This window comes from Nematolebias whitei, chromosome 15 (assembly GCF_014905685.2).
Source record: "Nematolebias whitei isolate Nwh7 chromosome 15, NemWhi1, whole genome shotgun sequence".
Lineage (NCBI taxonomy): Eukaryota > Metazoa > Chordata > Actinopteri > Cyprinodontiformes > Rivulidae > Nematolebias > Nematolebias whitei.
Genome location: NC_056512.1, coordinates 17,143,382 through 17,155,514, shown reverse-complemented (window position 1 = coordinate 17,155,514; position 12,133 = coordinate 17,143,382).

The following is a 12,133-nucleotide window of genomic DNA, read 5'->3' as shown; positions in this document are numbered from 1 at the left end:
AAACTGGTTGATCCACTCTGAGAAGGTGCTATTTAAGAGACTGAGCTGAATACAGCTCCTCAGACTGAGGAAGTCTTTCGGATGAAAGACGAAACATTTCTACATTTTTTTGTTGTTTTGCTTTGTTTTGTTTTATGAATGTCCAGAGGACCAGATTTAACTTTTTAGATTTTTCTCCCTGGATTATTGAGCATGCATCAGGAATCAATCATCATGTACATCAATCAAGTGATTTGATCTTTTTTGTTGTCTGCCTGGATGGTTGAGCTTGCAGACCCTTTTCTGAGCCACTTTGGCCTTCGTTGTCCTCAGACTGTTTTCTGTGAGTAGTTGGCCATCTGGCCTAAATCATTTGATTGTTGTACAAGATGATTGATTGTTTTGGATGGGTGTGTTTTGCATGTGTTAAAAGTCTACTTCTGAGATTCCAACTGGAGGTTGGCTTGAAACACAGCAAAGTCCTCCAGACTCAGTCCTCCGGAGCTGAAACGTTTCGCACTTAAAGAAACTGGTCCAGATTACATGATTTTAAAAATGTTTAAGCTTTAAGCGGCCGCGGTGGTTTCGGCCGTCTCCAGTGGAATTTAACCAACTCCGGACCTTCTGCTGCATCATCTCCTGCCGACCATCTGCTGGATATTCGCCTGTCCGGGTGCTTCGTTGATCCTGCTGGGTCCTGCCTGATCCCCGTAGTCGAGCCTGGCTCACGCTGCGGGCGGGCGCGTGCACAGCTGCGACGTCTCTGGTCCTTGGAGGCACGGTTCAAACTCCAAATATCTGAAACAGATGATCTATGCTCGGAGCACAGCTTTACCTTCACCTACTGATCCTACAAAGATTGCTCTGCTGAATGTGAGTTCGCTGAAAAATAAATCATTCATCTTAAACGATTATTTCTGCTCCAATGGACTTGACTTCATGTTTGTTACAGAGACCTGGCTCATCCCTGGTGAGTTAAGTGTTTTTTCTGAACTTTTGCCAGTGGATTGTGCCTTTTTTAATGCTCGAAGTACTTCTGGTAGGGGTGGTGGATTATTAGTTTTTAAAAAGCTCTGGAACTGCAGGCAGGTACAGGCTGTGACATTTCAGAGTTTTGAACTGCTGTATTTTGAGCTGGGCCGCTCCAACCTAACACTGTGCTGCCTGATCTACAGACCACCCTCGTACAACAAAAACTTCATAAGTGAATTTTCTGACTGGAATACTGCTCAATTACAACAGGGTCTTGATTCTGGGAGACTTTAATGTACATGTTTGCTGTCCTAACAAGCCTTTGGTGCAGGAGTTTCTAAATCTGCTACAATCTTTCAACCTTGTGCAAAATGTTGTTGGTCCAACTCATCAACAGGGCCATACACTTGATTTAGTTCTGTCTTACGGTTTATCTGTGGTTAATCTGGAAATTGGGGAAGCTATTGTTTCAGATCACAAACCCATTTCATTCCAAACCTCTGTTATTCATGAGTCTAAATCCCCCGCTCTAGCCAAGAGTTGTCAGATATTAAACACTTCAACCGCTGCTCTTTTTTCCTCTGCATTCCTTACTGATGCTGCTTCAGTCCCTGAAACCTCTGCCTGTATTAGTACGCAGGAGCTGCTCAGTAGGCATGATGCGACCTACTCTAAGATTTTAGACCTCGTGGCCCCGCTAAAAATCAGGCGACCAAAGCGGGAACCACACCCCTGGTTGAACGCAACCACTCGAGCGGCCAAACGTCTATGCCGGAGAGCTGAACGCAAGTGGAAAAAGGACAAATTACAGGTTTCTTTTATTATGTTAAAAACATGTTTGAAAGATTATCAGAGCATCGTTAAATCTGAAAAGAACAAATACTTCTCCCAAATCATTGCATCAAACAGTCATAATCCCCGTGTTCTTTTTAATACCATAAATTCCATTTTAAACGTGCCTCGGTCTGCCAGCATGGAGGCCTCTGTTGACATCTGCAACGACTTTACCAGATACTTTGCTGATAATGTAGAGTTGATTAGGTCATCCATCCCCCAGTCCACAACTGATCCTTCTGTCTTTGTCCCTTGCTCAGCTGTCTTCAAACAGTTTGAACCCATTTCACTCCCATTTCTAAACAAAGTCGTTGGTCAGATGAAACCCTCCGGTTCTGCCGCTGACCCCATTCCTATGTCTTTTTTTCAAACAAGTTCTACCCACGATTGGACCCTCTGTTCTTACTATTGTAAATAGTAGTATTGTGACAAGTGTGGTTCCCGATGTTTTCAAACATGCAGTAGTTCATCCGTTAATTAAGAAACCTGGACTTGACCCTTCAACTTGCTCAAATTTCAGACCAATCTCAAAACTTCCCTTCCTGTCCAAAATCCTGGAGAAAATAGTTTTCATTCAATTAAACAAGTTTTTGAATGAGAACAGAATCTTCAAAATTTTTCAATCTGGTTTTAAGCAACTCCACAGCACTGAAACAGCATTAGTAAGAGTTTGTAAAGACATTATGATCTCAAACGATACTGGTCAATTTGTGGTACTTGTGCTCCTGGACCTTACTGCTGCTTTTGATACTGTTGACCACAGTATCCTTATATTATGGCTGGAACAGTGGGTTGGGATCACAGGTGTTGCATTAGAATGGTTCCGCTCATACCTGAGTGGCAGGAGTTTCTGTGTCAAAGTTGGTAATAATATATCCGCCTCATTACCTCTTTCTTGTGGGGTCCCACAAGGTTTGATTCTTGGACCCCTTCTGTTCTCACTTTATTTGCTCCCACTGGGGTCCATCCTGAGGAAACATGGTCTTTCATTCCATTGCTATGCTGATGACTGCCAGATCTACCTGCCTGTGAAACCAGCAAGTGTTTGCTCCATTCACCCTCTGTTAAAATGTCTGGACGACATTAAGGCCTGGATGGCTTCAAATTTCTTAAGTTTTAACAATGACAAAAATTAAATCATTATTCTTAGCCCTAGCTCAACTGCCACCACTGATCCTGTCAACCTGGACTCTCTTCGGCCATGTCTGAAGCAGTCTGGTAAAAATCTCGGGATGGTTTTAGACTCTGACTTCAAGTTTGACAAACAAATCAACTCTGTTCTGCAGAAAAGCTTCTTTCAACTCAGACAGGTAGCTAAGCTCAAGCCAGTGTTGTCCAGACCCGACCTTGAGAAACTAGTCCACGCCTTTGTCACGACTCGATTGGACTTTTGCAACGCACTGTATGCTGGGATCAGCCAGGCCTCCACTTCACGTCTTCAGCTCGTCCAGAATGCTGCGGCTCGGCTTTTAACCGGAACTCGTAGGTCTGAACATATTACTCCAGTTCTGTCCTCCCTTCACTGGCTCCCTGTTCGTACGAGGATAGTTTTTAAAATTCTTCTGTTGACCTTCAAATGCCTAAATGGCCTTGCACCCCTTTACCTCTCTGAGCTTCTGGAACCTTACGTTTCCTCTCGGGCCCTGAGATCATCCAATCAGATGCTTTTGGCTGTTCCAAAAACAAGAATGAAGCTCAGAGGAGATCAGGCTTTTTCAGTCATGGGCCCCAAACTCTGGAACAACCTGCCCCCCAACATCAGGCAGGCCACCTCCATTTCTCACTTCAAATCCCTGATTAAAACACATTTTTTCTCTCAGGCATTTTACACAGTGTAAATTGATCTAGTGTTTTTTAATCTGTGACCCTATGTTTTAAATGCTTTTTAATAATTCTTCAGTTATTATTATTAGTGTATTGTATATATATGTTTATATATTTTTCTCTTTAATTTACTCATTGATTCTTGTTGTTAAGCACTTTGATAACAGGTTCTGTTTTAAATGTGCTCTATAAATAAAGTTGACTTGACTTGACTTTAAGTATTTTATGAACATTAAACTCCTAAAATAATCCACAGTTTGGCCAATGGTCGCTCAGGCTCTGGTCCCATATGACTTGGTGATCGAGGCCCCCCTAGTGGTCTGGTGAACTTCCTTTTTTTTTTCTCGAGTTTGCAGTTTTGGTGGTTTCTTTTGTTTGTTAGTTGTTGGTTTTTTTTGTATTTGCAACATTTTTCCTTTGCATTTTTTATTTTTATTTTCTTGGTTGACTTTTTCTTCTATTTTCTGTGATTGCATGTTTTTCCTTTTGCAGCATTTGTCTGTTGCATTTTTTTGTTTTTGTTTTGGAGTTTGCATCATTCATGTGGTTGCAATGCACTGTAACCGTTTGCTGTGTGTTTAGCTGTTTGCAGCTCGTTTGCACCTGTCGCCCACTGTATGCCTCTCACCTCATCTGACAAATGTGTTTCAGTTAGGTTGTAATGAACAAAATCTCAGTTGTAATGTGCCCAAGTAAGTATTTACTTCCTTACTTACAGAGAAGCTTCTGTGTGCAATTTGGTTCTGTGGAATCCTCTGTAGCACCTCTCACTTGTGGAGTACCTTAGGGATCTATTCTTGGCCCCCTTCTGCTTTTCCTTTATTTACTCCATCTGTGATATATTCTCTGGAAACTTGTCATTTCTTTTCATTTTTATGCTGATGACAGCCAAATTTATGTTCCATTCAAACAAGAGACAAACAGTACTCCGTGAACCAACTCCTGGAATGTATGGCAGAAGTCAGAGCTTGGATGTCACATAACTTTTTACATTTCAATGATAAAAAGACTGAGGTCTTGTTGTTTAAGCCCAGTGGTGGTTCCAAAGTTCATGCTGATCTGGGTCCTTTAAAGAAACATCTGACTGAGACAACAACTAACCTGGGTGTGAGGCTGGACAATGACTTTAAACTTGATACACAGATTAAATCAGCGATCAAGTCCAGTTTTTATCACCTGAGACAACTGGCCAAGGTCAAACCTTTTCTGTCACGACATAATTTTGAGATTTTAATCCATGCTTTCATCACAACTTGTCTGGACTACTGTAATTCACTTTATGAAGGTCTGAGCCAGTCATTACTGACTCGACTTCAGCTGGTTCAGAATGCTGCTGCTCGACTTTTAACTGGTACCAGAAAACGAGAGCATATCACCCCTGTTGTATAATCACTACACTGGCTCCCAGTTCGTTTCCAGATTAATTTTAAGGTTCTTTTATTTGTTTTCAAGTGTCTTCATGGTCTCGCCCCACAGTATCTGTCTGACCTGCTCCAGCTGTACGTTCCCTCACGCTCTCTCAGGTCAGCTGATCTGTTGCTGTTGGTTGTTCCAAAGTCCAACAGGAGGCTGAGAGGTGACCGAGCGTTTTCAGTCGCTGCCCCTAAACTGTGGAATGAACTGCCTTTGTACATGAGACAAGCTGACTCACTTCCTGTTTTTAAATCTTCTCTGATGACACATTGTTTCTCTTTGGCTTTTAACTCAGCTTGAAATGTTGGTTTTACCGTTTTTAAGTTTTTTTTAATTATTATTATTATTTTAACTGTTTTCTGTTTTATGATTTTGGTTCATTATTTTTACGGTATCTGTTGATTTTATTGTTTTTGTTTGTGTTAGTGAACAACACTTTGGCCAACAGTGTTGTTTTAAAGTGCTTTATAAATAAAGTTGTATTGTATTTAGTACTAAAGTTGTTTCGTGTGTGTGTGTGAAGGTGTGGGTGTGTGTACAAATGCAAAACATTATTATTGTTTCCATTAATTTTTTTGGAAAAAGGGGCAAATATAAGATTTTTTCCTCCTTTCTGCTGCCTTTCATTTTATTTGTGATTAAAGCAGAAGATGTCTCAGCACTTCGCAGCTTATTTCTGTTCTAATCGACGGACTGTTGACGTCAGGTCTCGGGGGATAACTTTTCACAAGTAAGATGAACATAGTATTGTTAGTATTTTGAGAATATTATATTACTGTACTGTATTTATGTCCACCAGCTGATGTGATGTTCAGTGTAACACGGTGTTCAGCTGCAATGAAGCTGACTGAGATCTGATGACAGGAATATTTTTCTAACAAGCATACTCACTATTTCAGTAACATTGGTTCATTATCAAGAGATATACATCAAAATTCCAGTTTTGTTTAAGTTCTAGGAAATAATAAAAAATGAAACTAGGGAGAATATAGGAAATAGAAAATAAGATTGACTTCCTCTGTACAATGTTTTTGTGTAGACACAAATCTCCTGTTTTCATTTTGAAGGTTTCCCAAAGAACAAGATGCGAGGAAGAGGTGGAAGTATCTTTGAGGAGGATTCATCTGAGCAGTGAGGATTTTAAACTGGAGGATTTTGATCAAACTGATCAGACTGTCCCACTGAGAGATGGTGTAAACGGCCTCTAAGTTCCTGACGGAAGTATACTCACCCGGTATCCAAATGAAAAACTCTAAGGGGCCGTTTACGGCGCACATTTTGAGTGCATCCGCAGCTTTCTCTCTGCGGTTCTGCTGATCATTTACGTGGCCCCCCTCTTTGAATCCGGAGGTTTTTCAATCCACCTTCCAGAGTGGAGGTTTTTCGCTGACCCCCCGCTGATAATGTGAACATCTCCCGCTGAAGCTTTGTGTTAAACCACATGCGCACACGCACACGCACGCGCGGACAGACGCTATATTTCTATCAACATGGCGGTGGATACACTGCTTTCTGAACTATGACTGATGGAATATATTTTTAATCTCGTAGTTAATCTACGTCAGATTCCAGGTGCTGTGACCGACATCTGTGTTGGAAGAGACAATCTGATCCAGTTCTGATGTCGCTGTTTATAGAAGGTGGTACGCACACAAGTTGCGCTACACTATAACATACTAAATGTGCTAAATAACAAGTTTAATAATAATAAACAGTATTCATGTTAGTGTGCGAGATATAATGAAGCTCTGAGCTAAATGAAGCTATCTGGACATTATGTAATTCAAATTTAAAATGATGCTAAACATATAGCGTGAACACTAAAGTTGAAAATGAAGACATCAGGTTTAATTTTTATTTATTTTTTCAACACCACAAACCGTATGTCACATAAACACTGATAATTAAACTGAACACACTATTAAAACAAGTTAACTGTAAACTACGTTAATGAACAACTGGACTGTTGTTTTCATCCGGTATGGAAGTCCCACGTTCATCTGGCTCGTTCAGGCTTTCACTACTTTGATTAATGCAGCTTAAAACATTGAATGGATTGAATAAAACAACTGAGGGGAATTTTAAATAAATAGTTCATCCAACATCTCTCTCTTCGACGTCCTAGTGCACTGCACCTGGGCCGAGCCTCGTTCAGAACCGGTCCGCCTGGTGGGAGGACAGCTCCTTCTTCTTTCAGGAAAAAATAAAAACTCGGTTGTTTTGTAACCAAAGTAAACACAAACTAACATTATTAAGAACGTTGATTTACCTGCAGTAATCAGCTACTGATTATCACGGAATAAAGTCCGACATCGTCGACTCGGTTCTGGTCCACTCAGCAACCGGTGTGGAGCTGTTAGACGAAGCGGTCCCGCTTGGCGTCAAATCTGTCAACTTTTATCCACAATCCAGCCAAAATCCAGCTTTAACTTGTTGCTAAATTGTTGTTAGCTGAGCTTTTTAGCTCACAGGAAAGGCACGTGCCGCATGCGCATTAGGTGAAGGTACAAAATTCACAGCGCCATCTAATGACCCGGCATGGTAACTACAGCGGATTCGGGAGGGCGGGGGAATCCTCCTTATACGTGTAAGCCCCAAATCCATCCGTGTCAACGCAAATCTTTTCCTCTAATTAACATACAAAAAAACCTACGTTTCCCCCCATCGTGTCCGTGTAAATAGGGCCTAAGAACCCTCCTGGGGTCAAATCCCTCCAGGTTAGACAAACAGAAAAAGCAGCGGGGCATGACTATGCTATGCTAATGGAGGATGCTAGCTCCCCTGCTAAGAGGGGAAGGGATCAACTGACGCCATTGAACACTCCAGAAAAAAACAAACAAGAGAACAAAATCAAAAGATACATCCGAAGAAACTGATTGTAACTCATTGAAGAAAGACATTTTATTGGCTATTAATCAACTCGGGCAACAACTTGATGACCGCATGGATGACCTTTGTTCACAAATAAAGCAACATAATGCTATGCTAGCCTCTGTAGCAAAAACGACACAACTTAATTCAGAAGACATAGAAGACTGCAAAATGAAAATCAAGACATTGGAGCAACAGGTCTGCTCCCTCCTTAAAGATAAGGAGAACCTGAAGGAACTGCTGGTGGAACAAGAAAGGTACAAAAGAAGATGGAGTCTTTGGATCAAAGGGAAAAAAGAAGAGGTAAATGAGAGCATCAGAGCCGAAACCGTCAACCTGCTGTGCAAAGTGACCCCAGACCTGGCGGAGAAGATGGAAGTTGGAGTGGACATAGTTCACAGAGTAGGAAGAAAGACAGAAAACAGGCACCGACAGATAATTGTTCTCTTCTCCAAAAGAACCATTCGAGATGACATCTGGAGAAGAACAAAGTCATCAGCTGTGTGCAGAGAGGCAGGTGTCCGGTTTGCTGAAGATCTAACTAAAGACGATCTTCTGGCAAGACTAGCCCTGTGGCCGAAGATTGAGCAAGCCAGGAGTGAAGGGAAAGCTGCAGGTCTCCGAGGCCCACACGGATACACCAACAGCAAGAGCATCTAAGAGTCACCAAAAGGAGCAGGTTGAGTATTTAAAATAACAAAGTTATGTGGAGGGATTGTTCTAAAAATGGGACGTTCACATTTATCACTTCTACCTCCTTAACTGTTCTCTTCAATTTTTTTGTGTTATTTATGTGTTCTTTTCAAAGTGTCATTTCTTGCTCATCATTTAATGCTAGGAGTTTAAAAAAATCAGTCAAAAGAAAAGCAGTTTTTATTTTTTGTAAGGGGCAAAGGTCAAATATTTTCCTTTTTCAAGAGACTCATTCTGATAAGTCTGATGTTAAATTTTGGTCCCAGCAATGGGGAGACAAGATTATATGTAGTCATGGATCCAATCGCTCGGCAGGAGTTGCTATTTGTTTTAATACATTTTCTGGTGAAGTTCTTACAGAAAGGTCAGATAATGAAGGTCACTGGGTAGCTTGTGTTTTGAAAATAGAAAAAAACACTTTTATTTTGATCAATATTTATGGATACAACAACAAACTTAAAAATAAAACTGCTTTACAAAATTACAAATGTCATAGAAGAGTTGAAAACAACTTATTTTACTGATTTGGTAGTAGTAGGAGGGGACCTTAATATGGCCGCAGATGAATGGTTAGATAGATGGCCCTCAAAATATTCACAATATCATCCAAATCCTATTTTTAGTAATTTTATGAATATGAATGGCCTGTTGGATGTGTGAAGGATCAATAACCCCAACACAAGAAAATTCACATGGTTAAAACCTAACGGAAACTCTAAATCGATTATTGATTACTGGTTGGTTTCCGCTCCCATAATGCAGTTCAAACTCTGCTAATATTTCCATAAACCCCCTTAGTGATCACTGTATTATAAATTTGATCATCTCTAATCAGACTCTCTCTAGAAGTAAAAAAAGATTATTGGAAATTCAATTCATCCCTTTTAAAAAATGATCTATATTGTTGTAATATTAAAGAATTAATTTTAGACATTAATAAAAATACTAACCTATCCAATATACAAAAATGGGAACTTTTAAAATTTTCAATAAGAAAACTTTCTATTGCCTTTAGTGAAAGACAAGCATTGGAAAAAAAGGAGAAGGAAAACAATCTGGTTAAAACTTTGCTAAATTATTACTCTAAATTGAATTGGTCAGAAGAAGATAAAATAGAAATTTCAAATATATAGTCTCAATTAAAGCAGCTTTATCTCAATAAAGCCCAAGGTGCATCATAAGATCACGAGCAAAGTGGATAGAAGATGGGAAAAAAAATTCATCCTTTTTTAATGGGCTGGAAAAATGAAGACAAGAAATAAATGCAAGTTCTTGTTTATTAATTAATGGGGAGGAATGTACAAACTCAAAAATAATTTCTAGGGAAATGTATAACTTTTATAGTAACATTTATTCTCCCTCTTATTGTGAACAGCATTCACTATTTTTTTTTCAATCAACAGGAGATAAGATTCCCAAAATTGATGATCACTTTAAAAATTTGTGTGAATAAAATTTAAAATGAGCAGAATTAGATGAAGTTATAAAAAAAAATTGCATCCAATCGTTCGCCTGGTCCAGATGGTTTAACTGCTAATTTCTATAAGCATTTTTGGGAAGAAATAAAACACTTATTATTTGATGCAATCATAGAAAGTATCAGCCAAAAGGAATTGATGACAACGATGAAACAAGGTTTAATAAAATTAATCCCTAAACCAGAAAAAGACAAAAGAACATTACACAATCTAAGTGTAAGGATGGTACCATTTGGTGGACTCGGTTTGTGTCTGTGTTTCCCTTGTGTGTTCTCTTCAGTTTAATTGGTGTCACCCTTGTCTCGTCACAGCTGTTTGTAATCACGTCTCGTTTTGTCCTTGTATAAAAGCTGTCTGTTCTGTCTTGTTCCTCGTCGCGTCGTATTCGTTTGGGTCTTCTGTGTTCTCCTGTGTCTCCTGAGTTTTCCTGAGCTTCCTGAGTCCCGTTTGAGTATCCTTCCTGAGTCTACTAATTTATGTAAGTGATGCTGCCTCGTCAGCTTATTGTTTTGTTACTTTGTATTCACCATTAAAGTATTTAGTTTTTTAATCTGCCGAGTTGAGTCCTGTCTGCACTACTGGGTTCGTTCCTGTCCACCAAACCCTGACATTACGACGCGACCACACATTAGAACCCAGCGGGCAGGATTCTCTCGGCAGCTCACCTTTTTTTCTTTTTCTCCTCCGAGCCTCTCGAGATGAGTAAATCCACAATCCGGTGCGGCGGGTTTTGGACTAGGCCCGTCCGCCCACAAGGATGTCATGACCAGGAGGTGAAAATCCTGTCCTCTCCACTCCTGGTCCTCGAGGAGGACAGAGCTCGGTACCGGGGAAGCCACCGCACCGCTGTTTCAGAGTCCGCCTCGCCCGGCTACTCGGGATGGACGTCGGGGGAGGACGAAGAGATCGAAGAGGAGTTTGGTTTTGTTCCGGTCCCTCGACTCACCCGTCGTCGCCGGGGAGGTAGGAAGCGGTCCCGAGGGCAGCCCGTGGCGACCGGGCCGGTTTCGTCGGCTGAGCAGAATTTTAGAGTTGGGTCTGGTGTTTCTGTGGGAGCCGGATCCGCCGCCTCACCTCTCAGGTTTTCGGTGGGGGCGAGGTCCGACGTCCCGCGGAGGCTCAGGTCCACTTCTGCTCGGTTCGGCGAGTCTGGTCCGGTTGACGTTACAGGGGCGGATTCCGTGGCCTCACCCTCCAGGTTCTTGGTGGGGGCGGAGTCCGGCCTCTCGCCGTCACATCGCGCCGCGGCTGTCCAACCCGGCCTGTCCGTACCTATGGGGCATGCTACAAGTGACTCGGTGGGGGCGTGTTCCACCGCCCCACCTCTCAGGTTTTCGGTGGGGGCGACACCTGACTCCCCACCCTCACTTAAAGACACTGGCCCATCAATCTCATATTCACCCCAGGATCTCGCTTTCATTAACCAGTCACTATTAGATTCATTCACTACTGCTAAAAATAACCCGGACAGCTCAGAAGTAATATTTTCATATATGGATAAGTTTTTGCTTTCATGGCCCGGTCTCGTTCAGCTCCCAGAGTACAATAAATTATTAATAGAAACTAGGAAACTCAGCACACCCAAGGTCACCATCACTCATCCAGCACCCATCAACTTCACCGCACCAAAGGTCTCTACGTCGTCTGCTGCAGAGCCACAGGTCTCTTCGCCGTCAGCTGCAGAGCTCCAGGTCTCTTCGCCGTCAGCTGCAGAGCTCCAGGTCTCTTCGCCGTCTGCTGCAGAGCCACAGGTCTCTTCGCCGTCTGCTGCAGAGCCACAGGTCTCTTCGCCGTCTGCTGCAGAGCCACAGGTCTCTTCGCCGTCTGCTGCAGAGCTTCAGGTCTCTTCGCCGTCTGCTGCAGAGCTACGTCTCCACGTCTCCAGAAGGGTCGACGCTCTCCACGTCTCCAGAGGGGTCGACGCTCTCCACGTCTCCAGAGGGGTCGACGCTCTCCACGTCTCCAGATGGGTCGACGCTCTCCACGTCTCCAGAGGGGTCGACGCTCTCCACGTCTCCAGATGGGTCGACGCTCTCCACGTCTCCAGATGGGTCGACGCTCTCCACGTC